The sequence below is a fragment of the Narcine bancroftii genome, chromosome 3, assembly GCF_036971445.1.
Source record: "Narcine bancroftii isolate sNarBan1 chromosome 3, sNarBan1.hap1, whole genome shotgun sequence".
Classification (NCBI taxonomy): domain Eukaryota; kingdom Metazoa; phylum Chordata; class Chondrichthyes; order Torpediniformes; family Narcinidae; genus Narcine; species Narcine bancroftii.
The window spans coordinates 56,266,331-56,285,793 of record NC_091471.1 but is presented as its reverse complement, the minus strand read 5'-3'; the positions used below and the strand labels follow the sequence as shown (position 1 = coordinate 56,285,793).

At 40.1% G+C, this 19,463-nt stretch overlaps 1 long non-coding RNA gene across 3 annotated transcripts in view; it reads left to right on the top strand.

Moving 5' to 3' along the window:
- LOC138756112 (uncharacterized) overlaps positions 1-19,463 on the top strand; it is a 130,157-nt gene that overhangs the window by 31,510 nt on the left and 79,184 nt on the right. Inside the window, exon 3 of one of the 3 annotated variants that reach the window (XR_011352756.1) lies at positions 1,973-3,043. The exons of the other annotated variants lie outside the window; for them this stretch is intronic. This is a non-coding gene — a long non-coding RNA (uncharacterized lncRNA). Of the gene's footprint in view, positions 1-1,972; positions 3,044-19,463 lie in introns of those variants that run through there. 3 annotated transcript variants of the gene reach the window in all.

Below are 19,463 nucleotides of genomic sequence, written 5' to 3'. Positions count from 1 at the left end.
TGGCTGTGCTGCTGGAGGAGCACCTGTGTTTGGCAGCGGTCACGAGGGGTTGCAGACTTGCAGGACTGGTGTAGGGAACCAGTAATGGGGAGTAATAAGAGAAGGAAAAGCAGAGGAGGCAAAGCTGAGGATGGTGACCTCAGTGGTGGATCAACAAGCAGTTCTGTGAGTGAAGTTTACAGAAAGGCAGTGATCCATTGGCAACTTGCAGTAGAGGAACCCACATAGTCTGCAGGCTGCTGGAGACTTGAGGTCAAAAGACTCACATCAGGCTGTGGGCTGCTGGAGATTGGCTCATGAGAAGCAGGAATTGGAACCGGGATTCAAGAGGACACTAAGGGGTGGTGAAGGCATCCTCATCTTGTCAGAGATTTGAATCTGGGCTCGGGTTGCCAGTGCTCGAACTGAACTGGAGTCTTGTGCATCTGCAGAGGCTACAGTAGCACTGAAGGTGAATCTACAGACGCTGGGGTGGGTGGGGGGGGGGGGGGGGAATTTTCTTTTACTTTTTTTTCTCTGACTGCAAGGGGAGCCAGGCAATGCTAATGAATCTTTGTCTTTTTTCATCGAAGACTAGAAGCACTTTTGTGTAATATTACATTTCTGTTTTATTACATGACAACAAATAATTCCTGTACCTGTTGTAAAGATGATGGAGAGCTGCCTTTTTAGGTGCAATTCTAAGTTTTCTATTACCAGGAGACATTTTGAATTCTCATTCATGAAACTAACACACAGTTGCTCTGTCATTTCGTGTTTCACCAATCTAGTAGGGGAAAGAATAGTGAAGGCTACAACTAGTAAAGAGGGATATGGTTTGTAGTAATATGGTAACAGGAAAACAAAGCCAGGCCCAACAGCAGAGCCATGGAACACATCAGGGACAACATCCAAGTTTCAGTAACATCATGAATGATGTTATATAGTGTGCTGTAGCACGAAAATGGATCTATTATTAAGTAAGTTACAATCATAATATAGACCCATTGTTGTAATATAAATATTGGTTCATTGTTAACTAAGTTAAACTTATGGATAATTAAGCATCCTTTTCTATAATCAACCTTTATCTTGCAAGTAACTGGATCTTTGTAGCACTCATTCTGTAGTCAAAACAGTAAAATTTAGTTAATCAAAGTTCTGTTATCATGTCCATTGAGAGTATAAAACCTGTACCAAAATCATGCTCTGAAGGTAGTCTTTGACTGGTCACCTGATACGCATCAGTTTTAATCAATTGTCTGTTGTTTCGAACACCAAATCTGGAAGGGATGCTTCTACAATCAATATAATGTCTTACCTGTCTATTTGTAAGTGATCTACATCAATTTTAATATATTTTTTTAATTTTAGAGATGCTGCATGTTAACAGGTACATTCCGGCAGATTTGCTAGCATCACTCAGGTACATTCCGTCCGACGAGCTAGCATCAACCAGTTACATTCCAGCTGACGAGCTAGCATCACCCAGGTACATTCATGTGACCAATTAACCTACTATCCCCCATGCCTTTGGAGCTTGGGAGGAAACGGGGCACCTGGGAGAATCCAAGTGGTCACTGGGATAATGTACATACTCCTTACAGAAGTAAAACACAAAAGTCTGCAGATACTGTGGTTGAAAAAAAAAACAGTTTGCTGGAGAAACAAAGAAGGTCAAATTGTATATTTTATGTAACTTTTTCTGGGTAGGCATAGACAGTGTGTAGTGAACTGGGACTTCACTACTGATGTCATGTCTGAAGGACTAGCTCCTCCCCTGACTCCACCCATATCCTGATATGAGCCCTGGATCCCCGCCAAAACCCCAGTGCAGTCCAAGGACTATTGTGTGCTATTCTTACTGAATAAAAGTGTGTTGCACTCTCTCTGGTATTGAGTGCTCTCAGTCACGTTACAATTTTATTCAGTATGAAGAGGACGGAAGTTCTATTGAAACCAACGATGCTCTTAATCGATCTTCTGTCCCCAGAGGTCCCTGAGGAATTCACATACTGGCTGGAGTCCTTTCAAATGTACCTGGCAGCCACACAAATGGATGAACTCAAGAGGTCGGCACTCCTCTCACATGATGGACCTAAAGGATTGTCAATCATCAGGGACTGCATTACTTACAAGTAGGCCTTTGAAAAGCTGAAAGCTCACTATGTGAGGCCGCAGAATGTTGTGCTAGTGAGGTATCAGCTCTTGCAATGGAAGCAGCAGCTTGGTGAGTCCATTGAATATTTTGTCCTCCTTCTATGCGCACTTGTGAGGAACTGTCGGTTTGAAGATGGCATGGCCTGAGAATGTGAAGACTAGCAGATCCGGAACATTCTTATCAGTTGCATGAAATCCAAGTACATCAGGCAGTGGTTGCTGGAGCAAGGTAGCACGGCAAAGACTGACAATGTGCGACTGGTCAAGTTGCTGAAGATGGCCCAACTGAGAGCTGATAACCTGGAAGGCACCCTCCAGGATGATTTGTTTCCTGGAACAGCTTCACACATGGCATCTGGCCTAATGGTGATGGCCTCCAGGACCAAGGGATGCTTCTTCTGTGGTTTCCAGCAACATCCACTAATTTGATGACCTGCTAAAAACCTGGTTCTGGGAAGAAGGTGAAAGTCCTACCTCCAACATGCTCCCCCGAGTGTACCTTCCACTGGAGTCGTTCCCCCCCCCCCACCATTACAAACAAATTCCCCACCCCCTACAGACCCGGTAGACACAGACACTACTCAGCCCTCAAACACCCAGCAGTACTTCGGATATCTCAGTGCTAAATAAACCCACCAGAGCTGCTGAACCTTTGAACTGTATGGACTGGAAGATCCGTGCTGATGGACACTGTCCCGCATCACCCTGCCGGACTTCATTCAAACAAAAGGAAGGGTGAATGTGGTGGAACACAGTACTGCGAGCATGTTCGGGCATTTACTCACTGGGTTGGCCAGGCTGGCCCCCCTGCTGTATCTGTAGCCCCTCCCCATGCCCTAATAAAGGCTGAGAGCCCTAGTTTCCTCCCTCATACCTACCTTGGACATGAGCCAGCAGCATGTGGTGGCATGTCTGGGTCTTCTGATCAATAAAGCCTTTGACTCTTGCTTCGTGTCTGCGAGTGGTCATTGATCATGCTCCCATGAGCAAATGGGATCAATTTATCCAAAGGGGCCATTTCTATGTTGTAGAACTTTATGACTATACCCTCATGTTCCTCTTTCCCTTTCCTTAATAATCTGTTCAATAGCAAGGACCTACTTCTCTTTTTTTTGCCAATAATGTCCTTGCTATTCTTTGACTTAATGCTATATTTAACTTCTCTTGATATCCATAACTGTACTACATTTTTTGTTGGGTATTTTATCATAATAGATATCTATTATTTGTAAATGATTCATTAACCATTCAAATATTGTTTTTCTGAGTTTACTTTTGAATGTAATTTGCTAATTGAGCATACCAACTCCAGCCTCATCTCATTGTAGCCAGTATTATTCTTATTTAAAGTCCTGATTTCAGATTGAATTAATTCACTTTTAATCTTGATAAAAACATTTTATCATATTCTTTTCTGAATGACCTTAATTACTGCATCAACAAATCATTTCTCATCACATAATACTAAATGTAATAAGTCTCTGTCATTGCCTACTCAAACTTTGATCTAGAAATATCATCTCATACATCTCTGTCCAACCTCCACACTATTACAAGACACACATGTTTTGTAGAAAGTTAGCATGGCATACAGCATCCATGGAAAGAAAAGCATAATCAACTTATGGATGCTGTGTGACCTGTTGAGTTTCTCCAGCACAATTTGTGTATTGCATTTGACCCCAGCACATGGAGATTTTCTGGTTGAACTCCATAATATTCCTGCTATTTTTTTTTTGCTCAGTCAATATGGAGATTAAAATTCCTTTATTTATTTTATTATCTTTGTTAGAAGCACCTTTAATTTCCCAATGAATACTATGTTCCTACATTATCAGCACTGCTTGCGGGTCTTTTGGCATCTCCCAATATTATTTTCATCCAGACTAATCTGTTTAAGATTGTTTTGAATGAAAACCTTTCCTTACCATTGATTATCAGGACTCCTCTTCATCTTTATCATATTGCCTATATCTCCCAAAGCCTATGAGCACAAGAGTATTGAATTTCCAACCTTGGACATTTTGCAATCCTGTTTATAGCATAGTAAAGGTCCTATTCACCTTCATCTTACTCTCTTCTTATCCTTCTGTCAAGAAAAAGACACATGAGTTTCAAAACATGAACCTCCAAGTTCAAGAACCATTTTATTTCCTGCTGTTATCAGCTTTTTTTTTCACAAACTATATTTCTTGAGCATCAAAAACAACATCATATGCATTATACAGATGTCCATTGTGCACCTATTTTCTTTATTTTAACATAAAAACCAATATACATATACACAAATGTTCACATACACTCTGAGATATATGCCCATTCCCCCCCCCACCCGCCCCCACCCATTCCTAACCACCTTGGCACTTTTGTTGACAGTATCATTGTTTATTACTGATTGTACTGGCACTGTAACTTACTTCAAAAGCACTCATAATTTAGAGAAATAACATGTAAAGTGTTGCCATTTATGGACAAATTTTCCAGTGGACCCTCTTAATAAGTATTTCATTTTCTCCATTTTAATGAAAAAACTGATATCCTTAATCGATTGTACAATAGAAAGCCACCTATTTGAATTCCAGTGTAACAAGATTAGACGGTTGGCTCATAGGGATGTAAATGCTATTATGTCTTTCTGCAGGAAATTAAGGGGTTATTGGAGATTCAAAACATTGCAGTCAATGAGCAGGGTTGCAAAAAGCTATGGGAAGATCTAGTATCAGCTAATCCAGGAGTGACAGGGACAATTTCAAAAATTTATAGCTCTATACTGTCAATTAAAAGTCATTCACTTTCCAAAATGAAGACAGAATGGGAGCAAGAACTGGAAATAGAAATTGAGGAGAAACTGTGGGAAGAGGTTATTGAGAGAATTCATTCTACCACCTCCTGCGCTCACTTAGGACATTCAATTCAAGGTGCTGCACAGGGCTCACTTTTCTAAATCCCGACTGTCAGCCATTTATCCTGAAAAAGAGAATAAATGCATTCGGCGTAATGGCTCTCCTTACCACCTAAATCACATGATTTATCAGTGCCCAAAATACAAGGGTTCTGGAGAGGCATCTTTAGCACACTACCCAAAATACTTATAGTTATTAAACCCTTAACTCGATCTCTCACTGGCAAGAATGCTTTTACAATTTTTTTTCTACTTTTCTCTGTATGATATTATTCCTTGCAACATTAGTCTTGAAACAGTTTGCTTTTTTTTAGTTATTTGCATTTCTGTTGTTGGCATCCCCTCAATTGTTAGGAGGGCACAACAGTGAATGCACTTCCTGAGAAGTCAGAGGTCAGCAATGCTATTGGCCACCACCGTGTAACATTCTACAGGAGCTTTTTCGAGGTGGCCAGCTGCATCACAGTTTGAAGAGCATAAGATCAGAGGATAATCCACAGGAAAATTAAAATGGCAGAGAGGATCAATGTGGTCTACCTCCCCTCCCCCACCCCCACCCTCACATCAAAGTGATCTTCCAGGATCATTGGTTGTAGAGGGCTTGCAAAATTATTGAGGACCCTTACCACCATGCAAGCAGCATCTTTCAGCTGCTCCCATTGGGAAAGAGATAGAGGAGTATCAGAGCCAGAAGTACCAGGCTGAGAAACAGCTTCTTCCTATGGGCAGTCAAACTGCTGAAAGACTGAAATGAACTGCTCATACAAACCCTCTGAGATTCTGCTATTTATTAAACAATATTTATTTATTTTTATTTCCATGTACAGTATATGTACTGTATATATACATATATAATTTTGTCGTGGCCCACTACCTGGGAGGTGACCCAATACACAAAATGGCAGATGAACACGGCGATCTCACAAAGCCCATGTGGGCTAATGGCCTTTCTTCCTGGCCGACAGCCCACTTGGCAGGAAACAGCGAAAATTGGTGGGAATGCCAGCCCGTCAGTGGCTGGCACGCCAGTGATGTCACTTCTGCTGACAACGGTGGGGAAAACCAGGCCCAGTGACAGTAAGCTGAGCCTATATAAGGAAGGGCAGGGAGAACAATAAAAACAGTCTTGACTACAGTCACATCAAGTGTGTATTGTTTTTCTGCTCTCTTCTGTAGCACTTGCTATAATTGCTACAATTTGTTTGTATATATGTTATGTCCGGATTTGTTTTTTTCACCGAGGACCATAGAGCACTGTTTCGTCAGATTGTACTTGGTCATTCAGATGATAATAAACTTGAACTTGAATTCTTACTGCAGTAGTTGATGCATGAATTGACTTGCTTGATAACATGCAAAACAAAGCATTTTTTCATTGTATATTGGTGAAAATGATAAAATATTTCAATGTAATTCTTGTTACAAATGGTGCATGCATCTGCTACAAAAAACTTTCTTGCTTTTTACTATTTGACTCTACTTCTGACCCTAACTGGCGCCATTTCTGTTACATGGGATTATCAAACCAGAAAGCATGGAAGAGTTGTTTCAGCCCAATTATCCATGCCAATTAGACTAGAATTCTGGATTAATCCCATTTCTTTTCAATTGGTTCAACCCGTCGTTACACTGCCTATTCCAGAAAACCTTTATTAGGTCACTCACTGCTCATCTTCAGCTTTAGTGAAAAAAAACTATATTTCTTCATCAATGTTAATGCTTTCCACTCATAAGCAGAAAACAGTCCCTTCAGCCGATATCATCCATATAGATCATCGTGCTAATCTCTATTCCAATCAATTCCTTCCCACTCTTCACCAAACTCCTGCCACCCTTTGGTCAAGGATGAACTTACCGTATCCAATTAGCGATCAACCAGTAATTCTTTGGCACTTTTATGGGTTTGAGAGACCCCCAGAGAAAACACTCAAGGTGGCAGGGAGAATATGCAAACTCCACTCAGACAGCATGCAAGATCAAGTTTAAATGCAGGTCTCCTTGACTGTGATGACAGCTGCATGAATGGTTGTACCAATGCATGACTTTCATGCCTGGTGATATATTTGTGAATCTGCATCACAAGCTTCCCTTGCTTTTCTATGCATCTTATAATCATGTTCACAATCACCTAAGCACTTAAAATGGTCAATTTTACTTCCATGTTTTATATTAAATGCTTCCAGAATTAAAACAGCACTTTATCAACCTCTTAGACGACATTGTCTGTTTCTGCTGCAATTTTAATGACCCATCAATATTTCTTTACTTTGTCCAAAGTGTTGGTATCTAAAAGAAAGAGATTAATAAAAGATCAATTTAATAAAAAATATTCATCAATATAATGAAAGCGAATTGAGCAGTGTTGTCTGGTCTGAACTATTAACCTGAAAACCTAAAGTAAACAACTTGTATTTATATAGTATTAATAGTATAGTAAATGCTTCCAGGCTCTTGATGGCAGCATTTAAATAAAATGTGATGCCTAAACATAATGGTTAACTTTACCTTTTCTCTCTCAGGGCATGGGCATACTAATAAGCCAAGAATTCATTACACTCCTTTGATTACCTTTAAGAATATGTTGGTGAATCACCATTGGTCTTTCTGACATTTATTTGGAAATATTTAAATAAATATGTAATATAAAAGAGAGATACAGTAACCTATCTCTGCCTCATATTGCTCCACGTTGGTCGCTACTGTGGACATCGCTGGAAGTGCCGCGGATAAGCTTGACGTGAGTGCCTATAAAGACCAAGTGGAGCAGGACTCGGGTCATAGACATCACTGGACTGTTACTGAAAGAGGAGGAGTGTGGTCCTCGAGAAAGATGGGAGTGCTGGGAGCCAGCTTGAGATGATGCCTTTAAAAAGTGAGTTAAGGGCAAGTTGAGGGTTAAACAGAATGATGATTGGTAGGAGGATAATTAAGATAGGGGGCAATGACAAATAAAAGGAAGAAAAGCTCAAGAGTAGCAGCCAGTGGAGAGCAGTGGGACCTGGAGGCTATGGTTCACGAAGCTCCAGTGAGCTGAAGACAAGCTCGATTCAATAAGATCTTTGAATTTCAATTAGGAAGTTAATGGAGGCAGCAGCTAGGGCAGCGAAATGCTCTGATTGCCGAATGTGGAGAATCTGGGGCAGCACAATCTTCCCTGATGACTACACCTGCAAGAGGTGCATCCAGATGCAGCTCCTGGAGACCATGTTAAAGAACTGGAGGTGGAGCTGAATGAACTCTGGATCAGTGATAAAGAGCAGCTTCAGGGAGACAGTCACCCCTCAAAGTCAGGAGACTAACAGTGATTTTTAGGAGAGGGAAGGAGAAAAGGCAGACAATGCAGAGCACCCCAGTGGCTGTTCCCTTCAACAAGCAGTATACAGTTTTGGATACTGTTAGAGGGGTCAATCTACTGGGGACAAGCCATTGTAGTCACATCTCAGGTGCAGAGGCTGGCCCCTTGGCTCAGAAGGGAAAGCAAGAGAATAGGAGAACTGTGGTCATTGGGGATTCATTGGTTAGGAGAGCAGATAGGAGATTTTGTGAATGAGACTGAGGCTCCCATATGGTATGTTGCCTCCTAGCTGCCAGGGTCAGGGATGTCACTGATTGAGTTCACAGCATTCTGGAGGAGGATGGTGAGCATCCAGATACTGTGGTCCATTTAGGGACCAATGACATAGATAGGAGTAGGGACGAGGTCCTGAAGAGGGAATATAGGGAATTTGGAAATAAGTTAAGAAGCAGGACCTATTCCTACCTGTGCAACACGCCAGAGAGGGTAAGAACAGGAAATTATGTCAGATGATGCATGGGTGAAGAGTTGGGCAGGTGACAGGTTTTCAGATTTCTGGATCATTGGGATCCCTTCTGGGGAATGTCTAACCTGTACAAAAAAGACAGGCTACACCTGAACTGGAAAGGGACCAATATCCTGGTGGACAGGCTTGCTTGAGCTGTTGGAGAGGGTTTAAACTAATTTGGCAGGGGAAGTGGGAATCAGAATATGAGTCCAGAGATTAGGGCAGAAGGTCAAAAGCATAATGCCATGTGTTCTAAGTTTGCGAGGAAGGACAGGCAGGAGACAAAGCATAAATGTAACTAGTTAGAAGGGTTGAAATTTTGTAATTGGGGTCTTGAACGTCCATGTTTGTCCACAGTAATTAAGATTGAGGCACTGAAGTCTGCATACATTGTGATTATAGTGAAAACACAGAAATGCTAGATGAACCCAATAGGTCTCGCAGCGTCCATGGAAGTCAAAGATATATAACTGAGGTTTTGGGCCTGAATCCTCCTTAAATATTTGAGTAAAAAGCAGGCAGGTGTCTGAATTAAAAGGCTGGGGAGAGGGAAGAATGAGTAGGGTCAGGAGTATAGATCAACAGACAAAATGTGTTAATTGATTATGGATGGGGCAGAGGTGAGAGGAAAGATGAGAATTGACTGGGGGAGGATGTTGTTTCTAGCTCTGTGGAAGCAAAGCTGGGGAAAAGGAGATGGAAGGACAAGGAAATAGAGAGGGAGAAAGATTCTGGCAGTGCACATGACTGAGACCAACCACAAATTGGAGGAACAACACCTCATATTCCATCTGAGCACTCTCCAATTGGATGGAATTAACATTGACTTGCCTGGTTTCCATTAGCCTCTGCTGCTCCCCACATCTTTCCTCAACAATTCAGCGCAGTAGGAAACTCTTTTAGCCCATGAAATCCATGCTGCCCGATTACATCCAACTAACGTGCCAACCTTGTATGTTTTGGAGGGTGGGAGGAAAGCAGAGCACCTGGAGAAACCCCACACAGGTCATGGGGAGAACATATAACTCCTACAGATGGTGCCAGATTTGAACTGTCACTGTGATAGTTTTGCACAAACTGCTTTGTTAACCATTCCACCCTTTTAAAAAGGTATTTCTTTAGTGGGGAGGTTTCATTGTAAGAAAAACTCATTAGACTATGGTTGTTGGCTAAGAAGATGAGAAGGTCTCATTAAAGATATGAAAGGCCCAAATAAAAAGAAGCACTTGCTTCCTTTTACATAACAGGTAGTATCTGAGGAGTGAATATTTAAAGAAATAAAGCAGAAATATTTGACGGGTTAATAAAAAAAAGCTGCTGATGTGGCCGATCTAAACTGGAAACACCACATGCTCCGTAGTTCAGACAGCATCTGTGGAAATGGAAAGAGTTGATGTAAAAATTTCTAACCTTGCATCAGAGAGAGGTTGAGGACTATTTTTAATCAAAAAAAGTAATAAGACTGAAAGGCTGATAGAGGCAGAAACTCATTATTTTTAAAAATGAAGTGAACAACAATAAGTGTTAATCTGTATATCGATAGCACAAGGCCTGGAAATCAAATTAGTTGGCATAACTTTTATAACTAAGTGTGATAGGGTAAATGGTCCTCAACAATTATACAGATTTCTATGTCTGCTTGAACCTTTTCAAGAAACTTGTTTTTCTTCCAAATTAAGGCCAATATGGCCTGTTTCCGCTCCGTAAATGGTTATATGGTTATATATGGTTATGTAGAAGTTTGTTTCTATTTGCCATCTTAGCTGACAAAGAAAAGGTTCAAAAGGATTTAGGTTTGAAAACGTTCAGGCAGATAAGATGTATAAAGAAAAAAGATTGAGTCATGGAGTCATAAACAGAAAACCAGTGATAATAGGATTTTACCTTTTTCTCCCATAGTGCAGACAGACCTTTTGGTGGTTAAGCTAGTGAGGGGAGGTTCAAGATCTGATAGCCGTTGGATAAAAATTGTTCTTGAACCTGGAGGTGCTGGGACTACAGGTTTCTGCTCCTTTCCCCTGAAGGTAGCAGCAAGAAAAGGCTGTGACTACAGTGATGGGAGTGATGTTAGCTGCTTTCTTGAGGCAATGCCTCACATAGATGTCTTCAATAGATGAGAGGTCAGAATATGTGATGGACCAGGCTATGTTTTCCATTTTCTTCTGCATTCCTGGGCAGTGGAATCACTAAACCAGGCCATGATGCAACCTGTCAGTACACATGCCAAATCTCCGCAGACTACTTCGAAAAGAGTGACTTTGGTCTGTCTTTTTCACAGTTGCCTTAGTGTGCTGGCTCCAAGAGAGGTCCTTTGGTATGTGAATGCCCGAGAATGTAAATGGACAAATCCTCTCCACCACCATCCAATCAATATGGACTAGTGCATGGACCCTTGTCCTCTCCTTCCTAAAATGAACGCTAAAAGCCTTGGTCTTGATAATATTAAGAATAATATTGTTTTTCAGGAACCAGCCAATCTCCATCCTGTATTCGGACTCATCATTACCAATTATTCTGCGAACAATATGGTTTTGTCTGGGAATTAATAGATTGCATTGGAGCCAATCTTGGCTATGCAGGGAATAGTGCAGGGGACTTAACATACATCCTTGAGGTGCCCTTGTGTTGATGGATAGTGAGGAGGAGGTGATATTGTTCATCCACATTGATTGGGATCTGCTGATAAATATCAAGGATCCAATTGAAGTGGGATGGACAGAGTCTAAGGATTTTCTGTTTTATTTCTAGCTGGTCCTAGATATAAAAACATGTGAAATGCCACAGAAAACAATATATAAATCTGTTTTTTAAAGAACAGGTCCTAATTTTAAGAAATATATTGTTACATGATCAAATCGAACTGGTACGGACTAAATTCTCAATGATGCACAGCCAATCTAAAAGAATACATTTTATTGGAATAAACTGCATTTATTTGGTCAGAACATCATTGGTAATTGGTGGCTCAATCTCACAGCTGATGAAATAACATGACAGAGCCAGAGAAGGTCAGGCCACATTACTTTATACACAAGGCATTAATTCTTCTATTGGACAGCCTAATTCTTATTGAGTTAAATGTCATTCTCTCTCATGCAGTACCTTATTGCCTGACTCATGTTGCGAGGTGGTTTTATTCACAATAACAATTAATTCATCAATTAGTAAGAGTTGAATTGCACTCAATGCTGTTAGAACAATGAAATTACCTCATGCTCCTATTAGATATATGGCTGTTTCAAATAGCTATCCATTTTCCCTTAAAGGAACCTTCAAAGTCCCTAAACATAAATGGCATCTTGGAGTAAATGATTGCTGAAGAACAATTCATTCTTAGTCCCATGCAAACAGATATTTAGTTTGGAATCAACTTAATCATAAAGAGTATCTGGTTACCATCAATCAATGGAAACAACCGTTAGACAAATGGCAAATGATACATTTAACTAAGACTTGGCATACAGCGGAAAGTCTTTCTCAGGATCATAATAAACAGCATCATTACTGTAAGATAGGTGAGCTCATTCTCATTATCATCTGTGAACATATATTGTTCTCACAAGAGTCATCTATGGTTTATCTACAAAAGTTGATTTTCATTCGACCAAAGTAAGCATAGATTTAAGAAAGGAGGGGGCTTCTTTAAAAAAATGATTAAGGGTTATATTTTCAAAGAATTATTTCGGCTCAGCTTTGCTGAAGTTCTTAAATTCAAATTGTAAAAAGTAATTTCTCTCAAATACATGTGGATTTTTATGAAATATTTGATAAATTACAGGATTTATTTACTGCAACTGCTAAATCAGTATTTAATGAACTGATGAAAGGTTAGTAACCTGAAATATTAACTCTGTTTCACTCTACAAATGCAGCCTGAGCTGTTGGTATCTCCAGCATTTCCTTTTTCCTTTGTGGGTTTCTAGCATCTTCTTCTCCTCCTAAGCAAGGTCATTAATGACATCCAAAGCAACAGTGATTATGATAAGGTATTTTATATGATCAGATTGCTCTCTCTTTGGCATGCTCGGCCACACCAATCATTATTTTGTCAACCTGTGTGACCTTGAGCTATGCCTTGCATTCCAAAACTGCTATGTCACCAATGCTGCCTTGATCTCTACTTTCCTATGACATAGAGGGCCATCATGTCAATGTCAATGTTAGCTCTCCCATCATTTCAACACCCTCACTTGTTTGAGTCTAATTTTCCCACTCTCTCTCAGATCCCGATCAATTTTCCTCCACCCATGATCGAAACCAGGGCTAGTTTGCAATCTCCAATCTATCTTTTAGAAAATGGAAAGTTTAACAGGAAGGAGAACACAAGACAACAATGGGAAGAATTTTTAAAAAACTCCCACATGGTATATCTCAGAGATTCGGATCAATTTAGGCCTCTAGGGCAGTGAGGCATTGATCTTCTCTGCTACACTATCTACATCATCTACTACTTACATCATCACTGTCTACTACATCATTGCTTCTGGCTCAGTGTACCTGCAATTGATACCCTCATCTATGCCTCATGGCTTCATTATTCCAATATTCCCCTTCTGGACTCCATAAAATTCAAATTCAGCCAAAACCTTGACAGATATTTCCTAATTTGCCAAGTCCTGTTCATCTATAACTGTTGTCCTCTCTGACCTGCAATGTCTCACAGACTATCAGTGCTTCATTCCTCTAATTCTCACTTTTGTTTTCAAATCTCTGCATAAACCCTAATCCTGCTGAATCTCTTTAATCTTCTCCAAATGTGTGTAACCCTTCACAATCTCTACCCTCCATTGGACAAATTGTACGTTCACAGTTACAACCACCAGCAGCAAGCTGACATTCTATTCCTTGGCCTAAGGTCAAATGTTTCTTCCATCAATGCCTTTGTCACTTCATCTATTTTTATCTCTCCAACATGATAATTAAAACCAGCCTTCCCACTTTAATATCTCTTAGTGACTTTACTTTGAGACAGATGATGTTAAAGATGCTACATGAGAACAAATGTTATTTGTATAACCATTGGTCAATGAGACGAGTTAAAAAAAAAGCTAATGTATAAGGTGGCTTCTGTTTGGGAAAAGCCAAGCCATATTTGGAAATAAAAACAGGTTCTTACACCCTTCTGCTCCAAGTGAAATTTTAACACAATTTTGTATGTTAGTTGACTCAAGGTCTCAATCTGAAATAACAGCAATTCCATTCCCCCTACAGATGCTATTCAACCAGCTGAGCTTCCCTACCAGTTCGTTTTGTTGCAATATATTTGCTCTCAGTGCTAACCTGAGTCAGCACAATCTTTTTTTTTTCTGTCCTGAAGCTGACCTCAACTGGCTTCCCGCAGTCCTTTCCTCCTTCAAGTACAAGTAATTATTTTGCTGTGAACCACGTGCAATTTTTCAAATCAGGCTGACACAACAGAGAATCCACAGTTCTTTTTCTCTTTAGCATGCGTTTATTTTAAAGCCCAAACCTCATTCATATTCAAAAGTCAAGTGTTTTAACATTGGCTTGCAACCCCATAAAGTTTCATAATTCGATTGATGATGATTTGACTTCATCATTGCACAATGTTTGAGAACATTAAATCTCTAATAAATTTAAATGTAATTAGGTGTTAACATTTTTTTATCCAGTGTTCAGTATGTAAAGCTTATTAGCATTATCATAAGGTGTGGTTCATAAGATTAGAATAAATGTTTCTAAAGGGAAGATAGATGAGCACACAAAGGAGGAAGGATACAATGAATGATAGACACTCTGCCATTGCTATTTAAAGAACTGGAGGGTTTGTCTCCTGAGGCTATATGGATGAAACTGAAGAATGGGAAAGAGATTATATCTTAGACCACCCAACAGTCAACAGAAATTGAAGGAACAAATTTAGAGAGATAACAGATAGTGCAATAAACTTAGAAGTTGAGATAGAGGATTATTCTAATTCTCCACATGTTAATTAGGATGCCCATAATCTACAAGGGCTGAAGGAGTTAGTGTTTGTCAAATGTATTCAGGAAAGTTTTCTTAATCAATAAATAGATGTCCTAACTGCAAAGATGGAGCATTAGTAATCCTCCTAACCCCTAGATGGTGTTGGAGACTAGTTTGGTGCAACTTCAGTGGGATTCAAGATGGATACCTCCACACAGTCGTATGTACTTTAGCTATTAAAATATATATATTTTTTTAAATAACCCTTTTATATTGCAATAAAAGAAACATCACATGGTACTAGGAGTGGAAGAAGCACCAGGAATATACATGGTGGGTGCAGAGTGTGAATCAGTCATTATCAGCAGAGATATGGAGAGTTATGATGTAAATTGGCCTGAAAATGTCGACGTTGAGTGAAGGTTGTTCAAACAATGATTCATGCTGTACTTCTAATTCATTGGACTCAATAGCAAACCTGATGAATAAAAGATTACACAGCTACTTACCATGGTTGGACCTTGAGCACTAAAGGTTTTCAATATGTTAATGTTTGCTGAAGCAGAAGACCAGGGCAAGTTTGACAAGGTTATCCAGGTATTTGATGAACCCTGTTCACCGAAGAACAATAAAACCCTCGAGAGGTATATGTTTTGCTTGTGCACACAGCTTCATGGAGAGAGCTTTGATACTTTTTCCTTTTAAAATATCTTTATTGAGTTTAATAAAAATATACACACATATTGATCCAAAACATAGATTAAAATATAAAAATAAAATGACAATTTGTACTTCTCCAATAATACTAAAATCTTCTTTTTCTCTTTGGCTTGGCTTCGCGGACGAAGATTTATGGAGGGGGTAAAAAGTCCACGTCAGCTGCAGGCTCGTTTGTGGCTGACAAGTCCGATGCGGGACAGGCAGACACGATTGCAGCGGTTGCAAGGGAAAATTGGTTGGTTGGGGTTGGGTGTTGGGTTTTTCCTCCTTTGCCTTTTGTCAGTGAGGTGGGCTCTGCGGTCTTCTTCAAAGGAGGTTGCTGCCCGCCAAACTGTGAGGCGCCAAGATGCACGGTTTGAGGCGTTATCAGCCCACTGGCGGTGGTCAATGTGGCAGGCACCAAGAGATTTCTTTAGGCAGTCCTTGTACCTTTTCTTTGGTGCACCTCTGTCACGGTGGCCAGTGGAGAGCTCGCCATATAACACGATCTTGGGAAGGCGATGGTCCTCCATTCTGGAGACGAAACCCATCCAGCGCAGCTGGATCTTCAGCAGCGTGGACTCGATGCTGTCGACCTCTGCCATCTCGAGTACTTCGACGTTAGGGGTGTAAGCGCTCCAATGGATGTTGAGGATGGAGCGGAGACAACGCTGGTGGAAGCGTTCTAGGAGCCGTAGGTGGTGCCGGTAGAGGACCCATGATTCGGAGCCGAACAGGAGTGTGGGTATGACAACGGCTCTGTATACGCTTATCTTTGTGAGGTTTTTCAGTTGGTTGTTTTTCCAGACTCTTTTGTGTAGTCTTCCAAAGGCGCTATTTGCCTTGGCGAGTCTGTTGTCTATCTCATTGTCGATCCTTGCATCTGATGAAATGGTGCAGCCGAGATAGGTAAACTGGTTGACCATTTTGAGTTTTGTGTGCCCGATGGAGATGTGGTGGGGGCTGGTAGTCATGGTGGGGAGCTGGCTGATGGAGGACCTCAGTTTTCTTCAGGCTGACTTCCAGGCCAAACATTTTGGCAGTTTCCGCAAAGCAGGACGTCAAGTGCTGAAGAGCTGGCTCTGAATGGGCAACTAAAGCGGCATCATCTGCAAAGAGTAGTTCACGGACAAGTTTCTCTTGTGTCTTGGTGTGAGCTTGCAGGCGCCTCAGATTGAAGAGACTGCCATCCGTGCGGTACCGGATGTAAACAGCGTCTTCATTGTTGGGGTCTTTCATGGCTTATATATATGAAAAAGTGGTGCACTCCTCTCAATCAAACCTCTTTTGTAAAATACCTCAAAAAGAAAAGAAAGAAAAGAAAGGAAAAAAAATAAAGGACCCATCCCCCACATTAATCAAACCCCACCCTCTAAACAAGGTTTGCTTATGTATCTGAAATACTTAGGAAATGAAAGACAACATTCGGAAACAAGACAGCACTGTTTGCGAACATCCAAACACCCTAATTTATTAAATTATGGTAATACTTCATGAATGGGACCCATGTCTTATAAAAATTCATTTTTAGGTCTTTATCGTTGCATCTAATTTCTTTTATAAACTTAGGAAGGCAATCACCTCCTGTAACCATTGAATATGAATAAGAGGTACTGATTTCCATAAAAATTGTTCATCTAGCTATCAAGAGGTAAATAAGATGAGATCAATACTATTTCCTCTTCTTGAGAAAATCCAAATATGCAACTAAGTTCTAATTCAACCCTGAAAATAATTGATAAAGTTTGAAAATATTTTTTCCAAAAAATCTTATAAACTAGGACGTCCAAAACATATGTGTCAAGCCTCAAAATTGTTACATTTCTGACATAAAAAAGAAATAGTTTAAGTTTAAAAATATTTGCTCTATGCCCCACTTAAAACTGCAATAACCACTGTTGCGTATAGAAGAAAGATTCATTAATCAAATTTAAAACAGTATCCCAGTCCTCATCTATAAGTGACAAGTCTACATCGTTCCCAATCATTCTAAATACTTTTTTTTTAATTGGCTTGAAATTAAAAGCAAGAACATGCAATTTTGTTCGCTGCAAGATTCAATGATCCATGATCAAATTGTTTCCAGATTGCTGATAAGACAGTGAGAGAGACTGCTGTGAGATACAGAGTTTACCTTAGCTTAAGTTTTGAAGGTATGCTACACCAGTGAATTAGCTCTTCAACATGCAAAATGCTCAGTGAGAGTGCAAAAGCCACTGAAAATGAAAGAATAGCCATGGGCACTCATATAAACAAAAAGGAGACATAGGAAATAACAAAAATATGGACGACATTCAAGTGCAAACGATGTGGCACTCAACATGCATCAAAACAATGCCCAGCCTATCAAAAAGTCTGTAATAAGTGTAAAGGGCAGAATCATTATGTGACACAATGTTTTTCCGAAGGGAAACAAAACAGAAGTTAAAGCGTGCACATGGTACACACTATAGAAGAAACTGCCCTTTGCGATACACTTTTTGTTGGCATGGTAGTGAAGGAAGATTATAAACCAACAGACACTGAACAGCCAAGCATGAACAAGGTTGAACAGGATAAGTAGACTATGTCATTGCATACAAATGGAACAATTATTATTTTCAAGCTGGACATGGGGCAAAGGTCATTTTGATCTGTGAGCACAACATCAGGGAAATGAAGATAAAGCCACACATCCATGCAAATCCTGTACAGCTCAAAGGTACATGTAAACTCAAGGTGAAAGTTAAAGATAAAGAGCATCAACTTAGGTTCACAGTAGTCCCAGGTGGACATGAATCACTGCTTAGTGATAAAGAATGTGAAAACTTAAGCCTAGTCAAGAAGGAGTACCATGTTAACAGTGCCAATCAAAGAAAAGCTTAGAGGAAATGCTGGTTCAATTTCCTGACATCTTCAAGGAGTTTGGAGGTCTAACATTCAGCTATAAGATACACTTAAAGGAGGACAACAGCCAGTTGCAGATTTCAACACCGGTGAAAGAAAAGCTCAAGAATGAACCCGACTGAATGATGGCACTAGGGGTGGAGCCCATAGAATGTGTGAATTCAATGGTGTGTGTCGAAAAGATAAATGGTGACCCACACATGTGCATGGACTCAAAAGACTTGAATGCCAATATAAAGAAGGGACACTATCAGATTCCAACCAGCGATGAAATTACGTGGGATGGCCAGTGCAAAGTTTTTCACTAAATTGGATGCATCCGAGGGCTTCTGGCAATGAATACTGCATGATTATAGCACAAAATACTATACATTTAATACACCATTTGGCTGATACTTCTGTCTGATGATGGCTTTTGGAATTTCCTCAGCTCGAGAAGAGCATATCATAGAAGGTATAAATAGGGTATGTGTGTAAATGGATGACATGATCCTATGGAGATCCACACAAGAACCACACAATGAGAAGTTCATCAAAGTGCTAAAACATATCAGAGGTATGGATTAAAGTTACACAGAGAAAATATATCAGTTTGATGCAAAGAAAACTACCTTTCTGGGATATAAATTGTCAGGGGCAGGTGTGGAGCCAGACAAGAGCAATGTGAAAGCAATTTTAGAGATTCAAGACCCACTGAAAAAAAGGTGTGCATTGACAGTGCTGTGAATGATCAATTTCATTGGTAAATTCACACTAAATCTGTCTTGCCAAACAATGTACCTAAGAAAGTTGCTACAGGACAAATGTGATTTCAAATGGACAGCCAACCATGAGGAAGAATGGGGATGACTGAAGAGCATTCTAACTACAGACCAGTGCTTTTGACATTCTTTGATACATTCAGAAGGACAAAAATATCTACAGATGCTTGAAAAGATGGAATAGGTGCCGTACTACTTCAGGCTGTGGGAGAAGATTGGAGACCAGTAGGATATGCATCAAGGATAATGACAATATATTTTTTAAATTCTCTCTGTATTCCAGTCAGTTGATTTACATTTGTTATCTGTTTACATGTACAGTCTTTTTTCAATAAGTGGTAATAC